This window comes from Chlorocebus sabaeus, chromosome 7, assembly GCF_047675955.1.
Source record: "Chlorocebus sabaeus isolate Y175 chromosome 7, mChlSab1.0.hap1, whole genome shotgun sequence".
Classification (NCBI taxonomy): domain Eukaryota; kingdom Metazoa; phylum Chordata; class Mammalia; order Primates; family Cercopithecidae; genus Chlorocebus; species Chlorocebus sabaeus.
The window spans coordinates 69,400,106-69,410,090 of record NC_132910.1 but is presented as its reverse complement, the minus strand read 5'-3'; positions in this window follow the sequence as shown (position 1 = coordinate 69,410,090).

The window sequence follows — 9,985 nt, the reverse complement described above, 5'->3', positions numbered from 1 at the left end:
ATACAAATACATGCTGAGGGAATTTGTCACAACTAAGTATGTACTACAAGACCTGTTAAAAAGAGTTTTAAATCTTGAAACAAAAACTTGATATGCAGCAAAATAGGACCTCTTGAAAGCCTGAAACTCACAGGGCCTATAAAACAATAACATAGCAACAACAACAACAAACTATCTGGGTAACAATTAACATGATGAAAGAGCAGTACCTCACATCTCAATATTAGCATTAAATGTAAAAGGCCTAAATGCTCCACTTTAAAGATGTAGAATGGCAGAAAGGATATAAAACAATCACAAATCAAATATTTGTGGTCTTCAAGAGACTCGGGTAACATGGAAGGATTCATATAAACTCAAGGTAAAGGGGTGGAAAAAGATATTCCACACAAATGGAAACCAAAAGTGAGCAGGAATAGCTATTCTTTTATCAGACAAAACAGACTTCAAAGCAACAGCAGTTAAAAAAAAAAAACCAAAAAACAAAGGAGGTTATTATATAATGATAAAAGGATCAATGCAGCAAGAAGATATTACAATCCTAAATTTATGGGCACTCAACAGAGCTCCAGATTTCTAAAACAATTACTACTAGACCAAATAAATGAGATAGACAGCAACACAATAATAGTGGGAGATTTTAACATACCACTGACAGCACTAGAGAGATCATCAAGGCAGAAAGAAATAATGGACTTAAACCAGATTCCAGAACAAATGGACTTAACAGGTATTTACAGAACTTTATACCTAAGCATGTGGTCTTACCACTTCAGCTCCCCCTGGTAGCAACGGGACCTGGTTTTGATCCCCTATCATTTACAGGGCCAGCTCCAGGGCCCCAGGTTACACGTCGAGAAAGAATCCAGGAGGGTGGTGTTTCCTCCTGAAGGATGGAGGAGCAATAAGAGGGTTTTGGGAAAGTACTAGATGCTTACCTTGGGGCAGTAAGTAAGCAAGAACCGCAGAATATACATTTTTTTTTTTCATTAGCACATGGAATATTCTCCAAGATAGACCATATGATAGGCCACAAAACAAGTCTTAATAAACTTTAAAAAATCAAAATCATATCAATTATCTTTTCAGACCACAGTGGAATAAAACTAGAAATCAATTCCAAACTCAAAATCGTACAAATACATGGAAATTGAATAATCTGCCCCAAAAGATTTCTGAGTTAACAAATAAATCCAGAGGGAACTTAAAAATTCTTTGAATTGAATGATAATAATGACACAGTTTATTGAAACCTCTGGGATACGGCAAAAGCATTGCTAAGAGGAAATTTTATAGTGCTAAATGCCAACATTGAAAAGTCTGAAAAAGCACAAATCGACACATAATGTCACACCTCAGGGAACTAGAGAAACAAGAACAAACTAAACCCAAAGCTGGTAGAATAAAAGAAATAGCAAAGATTGGCAGAGAATAACAAAAAACAACAAAAGATCAATGAAACAAAAGCTAGTTCTTTGAAAAGATAAATAAAATTGATAGACCATTAGTGATATTAATGAAGAAAAGAAGAGAGGAGATCCAAATAAGCTCAATTAAAAATGAAAATGAAACTATAGGCGTTACAACTGACACCACAGAAATACAAAAGATCATTCAAGACTACTGCAAATACCTTTAGGCACACAAACTGGAAAACCTAGTGGAAATGAATTAATTCCTGGAAACTTACAACCCTCCTAGATTAAATCAGGATTCAGTAGAAACCCCAACAGACAGATAACAAGCAGCAAGATTGAATCAGTAACAAAAAAATTGCCAACAAAAAACCCAGGACCAGATGGATTCACAGATGAATTCTACCAGGTGTTCAAAGAAGAATTGATACCAATCCTATTCAAACTATTCCAAAAGATTGAGAGAGAATCCTCCCTAAATCATTCTATGAAGCCAGTATCATCCTGATATCACAACCAGGAAAGGACATAACATAAACAACTACAGACCAATATCCGTGATGAATATAGATGCAGATGTCCTCAACAAAACATTAGCAACACACACTAACAAATCGAATCCAACAGCACATCAAAAAGATGATACACCATGATCAAGTGGGTTTCATCGCAGGGATTCACGGATGGTTTAACATATGTACACAAGTCAATAGATGTGATACATCAAATAACATAATTAAGAACAAAAACCATATAATCATCTCAATAGATGTAGAAAAAGCATTCAACAGAATCCAGCATCCCTCTATGATTAAAAACTCTCAATGAACCAGGCATAGAAGAGACTTATCTCAAAATAATAAAAGCCATATATGACAAACCCACAGCCAACATCATACTGAATGTGGAAAAGTTGAAAGCATTCCCCTTGAAAGCAGGAACAAGACAAGGATGCCCAATTTCACCACTCCTATTCAACATAGTTCTGGAAGTCCTAGCCAGAGAAATTAGACAAGAGAAAGAAATAAAGGGCATCCAAATTGGAAAAGAGAAAGCCAAACTATCACTGTTTGCAGATGATATGATCGTATAACTAGAAAATCCTAAGGACTCCTCCAAAAGGCTCCTAGATTTGATAAATGAATTCAATAAAGTCTCAGGTTACAAAAACAATGTGCCCAAATCAGTAGCACTGCCATATATTGACAGTGACCAAGCTGAGAATCAAATCAAGAACTCAATCTCTTGTACAACATCTGCAAATAATAATAATAATAACAGCAATACCTAGGAATATACTTAACCAAGGAGGTGAAAGATCTCTACAAGGAGAACTACAAAACACTACTGAAAGAAATCATTGATGACACAAACAAGTGAGAACACATCCCATGCTCTTGGATTGGAATAATTAATATTGCGAAAATGACTATACTGCCCAAAGTAATCTGCAGATTTAAATGCAATTGCTAGTAAAATATCAACATCATTTTTCACAGAATTAGAAATAAGAAATCCTAAAATTCATATGGAACCAAAAAAGAGCCTGAATAGTCAAAGGAATCCTAAGCAAAAAGAACAAATCTGCAGGCATCACATTGCTGAACTTCAAATTATACTACAAGGCTATAGTTGCCAAACAGCATCGTACTGGCATAAAAGTAGGCACATACGTCAATGGAACAGAAAGAGAACCCAGAAATAAAGCCAAATTTGTACAGCCAACAGATCATCGACAAAGAATACCAAAACATAACTTGGGAAATGGACACCCTATCTAATAAATGGTGCTGGGAAAACTGGCAAGCCACATACAGAAGAATGAAGCCGGATCCTTATCGCTTACCTTATACAAAAGTCAACTTAATATGGATCAAAGACTTAACTATAAAACCTGAAACCACAAAAATTATAGAAGATAATATTGAAAAAACTCTTCTAGGCATTGACCTAGGCAAAGAATTCATGACTAAGACCCCAAAAACAAATGCAACAAAACCAAAATCAATAAATGGGACCCAATTAAACTAAAAAGCTTCTGCACAGCAAAATAATCAGCAGAGTAAACACATAACCCACAGAATAGGAGAAAATATTTGCAAACTACACATCCAATAAGAACTAGCATTCATAATCTACAGGGAACTCAAACAAACCAGCAAGAAAAAAGAAATAATCCCATCAAAAGTGGGCACAGGTCATGAATAGACATTTCTCAAAAAAAGATATACAAATGACCAAAAAAAGTATAAAAAGTATGAAAAATGCTCAACATCACTAATAATCAGAGAGATGCAAATTAAAACCACAATAAGATACCACATTACTCCTGCAAGAATGACCATTATTAAAAAATCAAAAACCAATAGATGTTAATGCGGAAGTAGTGAAAAGGGAACACTTTTACATCACTAGTGGGAATGTAAATTAGTACAACCTCTATGGAAAACAGTATGGAGATTCCTTAAATAGCTAAAAGTAGAACTGTCGTTTGATCCAGTAACCCCACTACTGAGTATCTACTCAAAGGAAAAAAGTCATTATATGAAAAGGAAACTTACAAACGTATGTTTATAGTAGCACCATTCACAATTGCAAAGATATGGAACCTACCTGTGTTTGTAGACCAACAAGAGGATAAAGAAAATATCTCATATATAGGTATATATACACCATGGAATACTACTCAGCCATAAAAAGAAACAAAATAATGTCTTTGGCAGCAACTTGGATGGAGCTGGAGGCTATTATTCTAAGTGAAGTAATTCAGGAGTGGAAAACCAAAAACTATATATTCTCACTTATAAGTGAGAGCTAAGCTATGGGTATATAGAGTGATATAATGAACTTCAGAGATTCCGAAGGGAAAGGTTAGAAAGTAGGGGGTGGGTATAAAAAACTACATATTATGTTCAATGTACACTACTTGGGTGACAGGCACCTGAAAATTTCAGGATTCACCACTATCTAATTTATCCATGTAACCAAAAATCACATGTACTCCAAAAGCTATTGAAATAACAATTTTTTTAAAAAATTTATTTTAATAAAGTAAAGTAATCGGTGGGAATTTCTTTGCTTCAACCGCTTCTGAAGGTCCACAACTCATAATCTGTAGATGGACCTGAGGCCACTGCTGGTGAGTCTGGCAGGAGGGAAAAAAGCTAGACGTGGAGCCAGGGAGAAGGAGGACAAGTTAGAACCTGTGGCATCTTTGCTTGTTTCTGTCATTTTATGTAAATATAACTACTTCAATCAATGGCTGTTACCTTACCTCTGTTTTCCAAATTGTATACGCATTGCTCTGATGCAGAACCCTGCAAGGAATTCTGGGACAACAGATTTCAGATTAAGCAAGTTGACACAGTTGAAACCACCTCAGTAACCACGAATCACTACAATTCTATTTTTAGAAGCGAGAAAAACCCAAGTCTGACAATTTCACCCACCAAAGCTTGAGAAAATTGGGAGAAACACTATCTAAATTCATAACAGTTTTCTAAAGGGTAATTTATCCACTTGATATTGTTAGCTGTCAAATTAACTTCTCTTACTTCATTTGCACACATGAAATTTATTCATAAAGGACTGTGCATGGTACACTGAGCAGCAGAGTATTTCTAGCTTCTTTACATTCGCTACTCAGTATTTTTTTTAATTTTTCATTTTACTTCCTTGGTGTTTATCATCCAGCTATTACTATGTATGCCTTGTAAATATATAATTACACACCAGGTTTGCATCTCACTGAACAACCCTATTTCAGTAGGAGGTAGATATTTATAAGCACAGCTGCTGCTATTATTGTGTTGCTCTCATGCTTCCCACCCAGGGACAAGGAAAAAAAGAGAGGAGAAAGATACACCTCTGTTCATTATTCTTCTGGCACTGCACAATAAATTTGTGACTAGAAATCATTTATTTTTAACAGGTTTAGTTGCTAGGTGTGACTTCTGTTACTCAACTAATGAGCAATTCTGACATATGCAAGTGAATTGCTGATAAGCACAGTTTTTATACTTATCCTGGTGCGCCGAAACTTTTATTCTTTCTTAACTGCTTTCCCTTGTCAATATTTTATCATTAACATTAATATTTTCTGCATCTATGAAAAATTTTAAAACAGACTAAATTACCCATTGAATGATGGATATGGTAATTACCCTGATTTGATCATTATGCTATGTATTCATGTGTTGAAACATCACTTTGTACCCCATAACCATATATAATTATCATATATCAATTATAAAATTAAAAATTTAATAAAAGGAGGAAATAAGTACTTAAGAAACAGGCAAAAATGTTCTTTATTACCTTATTCAGTTAATAATTAAATCCCATTAATACTTTTTCATTCTTCTGTTTAACATTTATTAAATATCTACTAGGTGTTGGTGAAGAAAATGAGCTAAGGAAGTGGGAGGGAAAAGATGAATATAATGTGGCCACAGTCCCTCCTCTCCATACATTCCCATGGCTGCTGGCTCCCTCACGCCCCATGGGATCAAGTGTGGTTTGCTCTTAAGAGACTCATCAGAAGGGATTCACAATACCAACCAATCAAGCTTAGTAAACTGTGTTGGTTACATCTTAAGGAATCCCCTGTAAAACCCCTGCTCCACGAATTTATTCCCAGTGCTAACTCTTCCAAGACTTACTTCCCACTGCCCCCATCCAAACTCAATCTTACCTTATCCCTGCCTCATCTGTTACTCTCTTCTTCAATGCAATAAGGCCATTTCCCAGACTTACTGCTATCCCACCATTTGGGGTGCTTTCCTTCCTTGTCTTCATATACTACCCATGCTTTAAAATCAGTTCTGACAACTCTTAGTCTATATTCTATATGTGAATTTCTAATCTGTAAACACTGAATAATAATATAATGATACCAACCTGTTTTTCTCAGTCTTTGTTTCATGGGTGTATGTTTTTTCTAACTAATTTGTTAATTAAAATCTATCCACATTTTGTGCTGAAAAGCTGCAGGCAGGCCATTTAATTCATAGACATCTACAATGAAGTGATTAGGAGCCCAGCTTCTGAAACCCCATACTGGATTTATATATAAGTTATTTGCTGCTTTATCATGGGCTCATTTGTAATAACGCTTACCTTAAATACAAACACATTGTAGAGTAGTACAAAAATATTCTTTTCTTTAAATTCTTATTATACAAGCATTTTCCTACTTTAAAATTTTTTTGCTTTTTAAAACTTTTAAAACTTTTTTCTTCATTGTTGAAAGTAAAGACACAAACATAAACACTAGCCTAGACTTACAAAAGGGCAGGATTATCAATATCACATTGCCCTACTATAAGGTCTCCGAGGCACTCACGTGCATGGAGCTGTCATCTCCTATGATAATGATGTCTTCTTCTGGAATATCTCCTGAAAGACCTGCCTGAGGCTGTTTTGCAGTTAGCTTCTTTTTATATAAGGAAGAAATACACTTTAAAATTGCAATTAAAAGTATAATACGGTAAATACATAAAACAGTAACCCAGTTGATTATTATCATTATCAAGTGCTATGTACTGTAAACAATTATATTGTTATATTTTTATGTCACTGGGAGACTGTAGGTTTGTTTATACCAGCATCACCACAAACATGTAAGTAATGCATTGTGGTATGATGTTATGAGGGTCATGAAGTCACTAGGAAATAGGAATTTTTCAGCTCCATTATAATCATTTATAAAAGTATAGATCATTTTCATATATGTGATCTGCCATTGAGAGAGTTGTTACTGCTACTCATGACTGTATTTATATAGCATTTACATTGTATTAGGTATTATAAGTAATTTAAAAATAATTAAAGTATATAGGAGGCTATGCATAGGTTACATGTAAATACTGTGCTGTTTTATATAAAGGACTTGAGCATCCATGGATTTTCGTATCCTTGAGGGTCCTGAAACCAATCCCCTGTGGATACTGAGGGACAACTGTAGTCATGAACATATAATCTTCAAAGTTTCCACATTTAACATGCTCACATGGCAAACATCCCATCCTGGTCAAACCTAATTCTCCACAAACAGTTCGATTGCACCTGTAACAGTAAAACCTAATTTGGAGAAAGCATAGAATGATGCTGACGGGTCTCAGTTTAAATTTATGGTCACTAATTTTTAGTTAACCCTTAGTGTGGCTTCGGCAATTCATGTTTTCCACTCCATTCATGTTTTTATTATTCTTGGGCAGCTAACAGTATCATACCTTCTCCTCACATCTTAATCTTTTATCAGTTTATCCTACATTTTTACGCATAGCTGAAAACCAAACTTTCTCTTTTAGCAAACGGAAGAGACCTTCACACGTTACCACCAATACATCTTCCCTCCTTCCTGCCCCTGAATCTAAAAGACTGTACCCTTCCTCCTGTTAATATAATTATCAGTTTGTGCTGCTAAGGCCAACCCTTTAAATTGTATATTAGAACTTATTTCTCTTGACTACTTAAGAATACCCTCCAGCATTTCTCCTCTTTTTTGTAAGCATGATTAATATTTCACTCTCACCTGGATCAGTTTTATTTGCATATACACATGCAGTTATTTCTCTCATCAAAAATACCCTCTCTGGGTTGCCACTTCAGCCTCCAGCTATCAGGTCATCTCTCTACTTCCTATACAGCAAAATTCCTTAAGAGCTGTCTATATTCTGCCTCTTCTTCCTCTTCTTTCCTTTTCTCTTGAACCTACTCACTTCAGTCTCTTGCCTTGAGTTCCAAAACTGCTCTTTCCGAGATCACTAATGATTTCTCCATTGATAAATTGGCCAAGACAGGCTTTAACATTCCCTGTAGCTTGACTAAACTTTAGACAGTTTTCTTCTTGACTACAGGCCTCTGACCTCCCTTTTCTTAGATGATTTACTTCAGAACACTTGCAATTGCAAGTTCTATCTTTGTCCCTTTGATATACATCTCTCAGACTCTTGTCAGGTTTACAACTCAGGACTGTCTTTCTCAAGGACCTGAGAGCTGTCCCTTTGAGATATAGTCATCAAGAAAGATAGCGCTCCTATATCCCGGTCTGTGGGAGTGTAGGAGTCTAACTTGGATAAGCACCAAATTAGCAAACACAGATGGCCTAATCATGTTGACCAACCTCTCCCAGTGTCCTCTGGGACTTTTCTGTTAGCTCACAATTCCTTTTAAAATCCCTCTTACCTTTGTCTCAGTGGAGTTGAGTTCAATCTTTCTTTCCTAATGTGAATCTTCTTTGCTTTTGTAACTCCATCTGGTCTAATGGCCAACTCTCATTGCTTATCTTTCCTAACATGTTGATATTATATGGTGTAATTGGTCACACTCTTTTGTAAAACTTTCTGCTTTTCTTTTTTATAACATATTGGTTGCTACTTTTCAGTCTTGCTTGCTTCTTTTTTTCTCATAAAATTGACCTTTAAAGATAGGACTGAGCCAAGGCCCAATCCTTACCTCTTATTTTCCATAGTTATGTTAAAATCCTTAAGTAATTTTCTCTAGTTTTACAGCTTTAAGTGCCATTTACATCAGTTAGAGTTTGATCAGGGAAGCAAAACCCCCATAAATGATATGGAATAAGACATTCATTAAAGGTGTTATAACTGCTCTGATTGCTGGTGAAGAAATCTGTGGAGGGCTGTTGGCTCTGCATATGGTATGAACTTAGGGTCATTGAAATCCTCAATGCCTGGCAGTTGGAAGAAAATCTGGATGTGAAGCTTGGGAGAGTGGGAACGACCCAGATCCAATAAATGAGCAGAAACTGGATTTCACAAGGAGAAACTGGAACCTGCCTCCAACGTGGACAAAGTGGAAGAAGCTAGTACACCTCCTCATGGAACTATACCTAGTTGGGTCCAGACCTCGGAGGAGATGAAGAAAGAAATTTGGTGGGAGCTAGAGGAATTGTAGCCTGCATACTGTCACATGCCATTAAGGTGCACAAGTCAATCAGTGACAACATAAGCACATTTACGGCAATGCCTGGTTCAGAACTTTGTGCCTTCTGGCTAACTTCCACTTTTCAAATCTTACACAAATGTCTTGTGTGGCCCACCCTACCATAGAACCATATAGGAAAGAAAATTTGGGGAAACATTTCAGTAGCGAATCTGATATCCTTCAAAATGATCACATCCCTTATATACTGACAATTGTTAATTTTGTATCTGTAGCTGAAACTTTCCCATGAACACTAGATTTGTCTATATGCCCACTTATTTTCCATTCAGATATCTAGTAAACATCTTAGACTTACCTTGTTTGGCTGCAGGTATTTGCATCTGAGTAAATCTAACTTCATCTTTCCAGTTTTTTATGCAGCTGGAATTACTCTGGTCTCCCCACTCCTACCCATATATGATCCATTAGAAGATTCTGTTAGATCCAACCCTCACAATGCAGGTAACCCTTGTTATCTAAATTATCTGTGTCTAAAACTCGGCGGTATAATTAATTTCAGTAAGTGGTACCTTTTGTTACCTAAGCCTGCAGTCAATGCTGTGCTTTGAACATAGGAACTGAACAGAAAAGCACAATGAGGCCTATATGTATATTCAGGATCT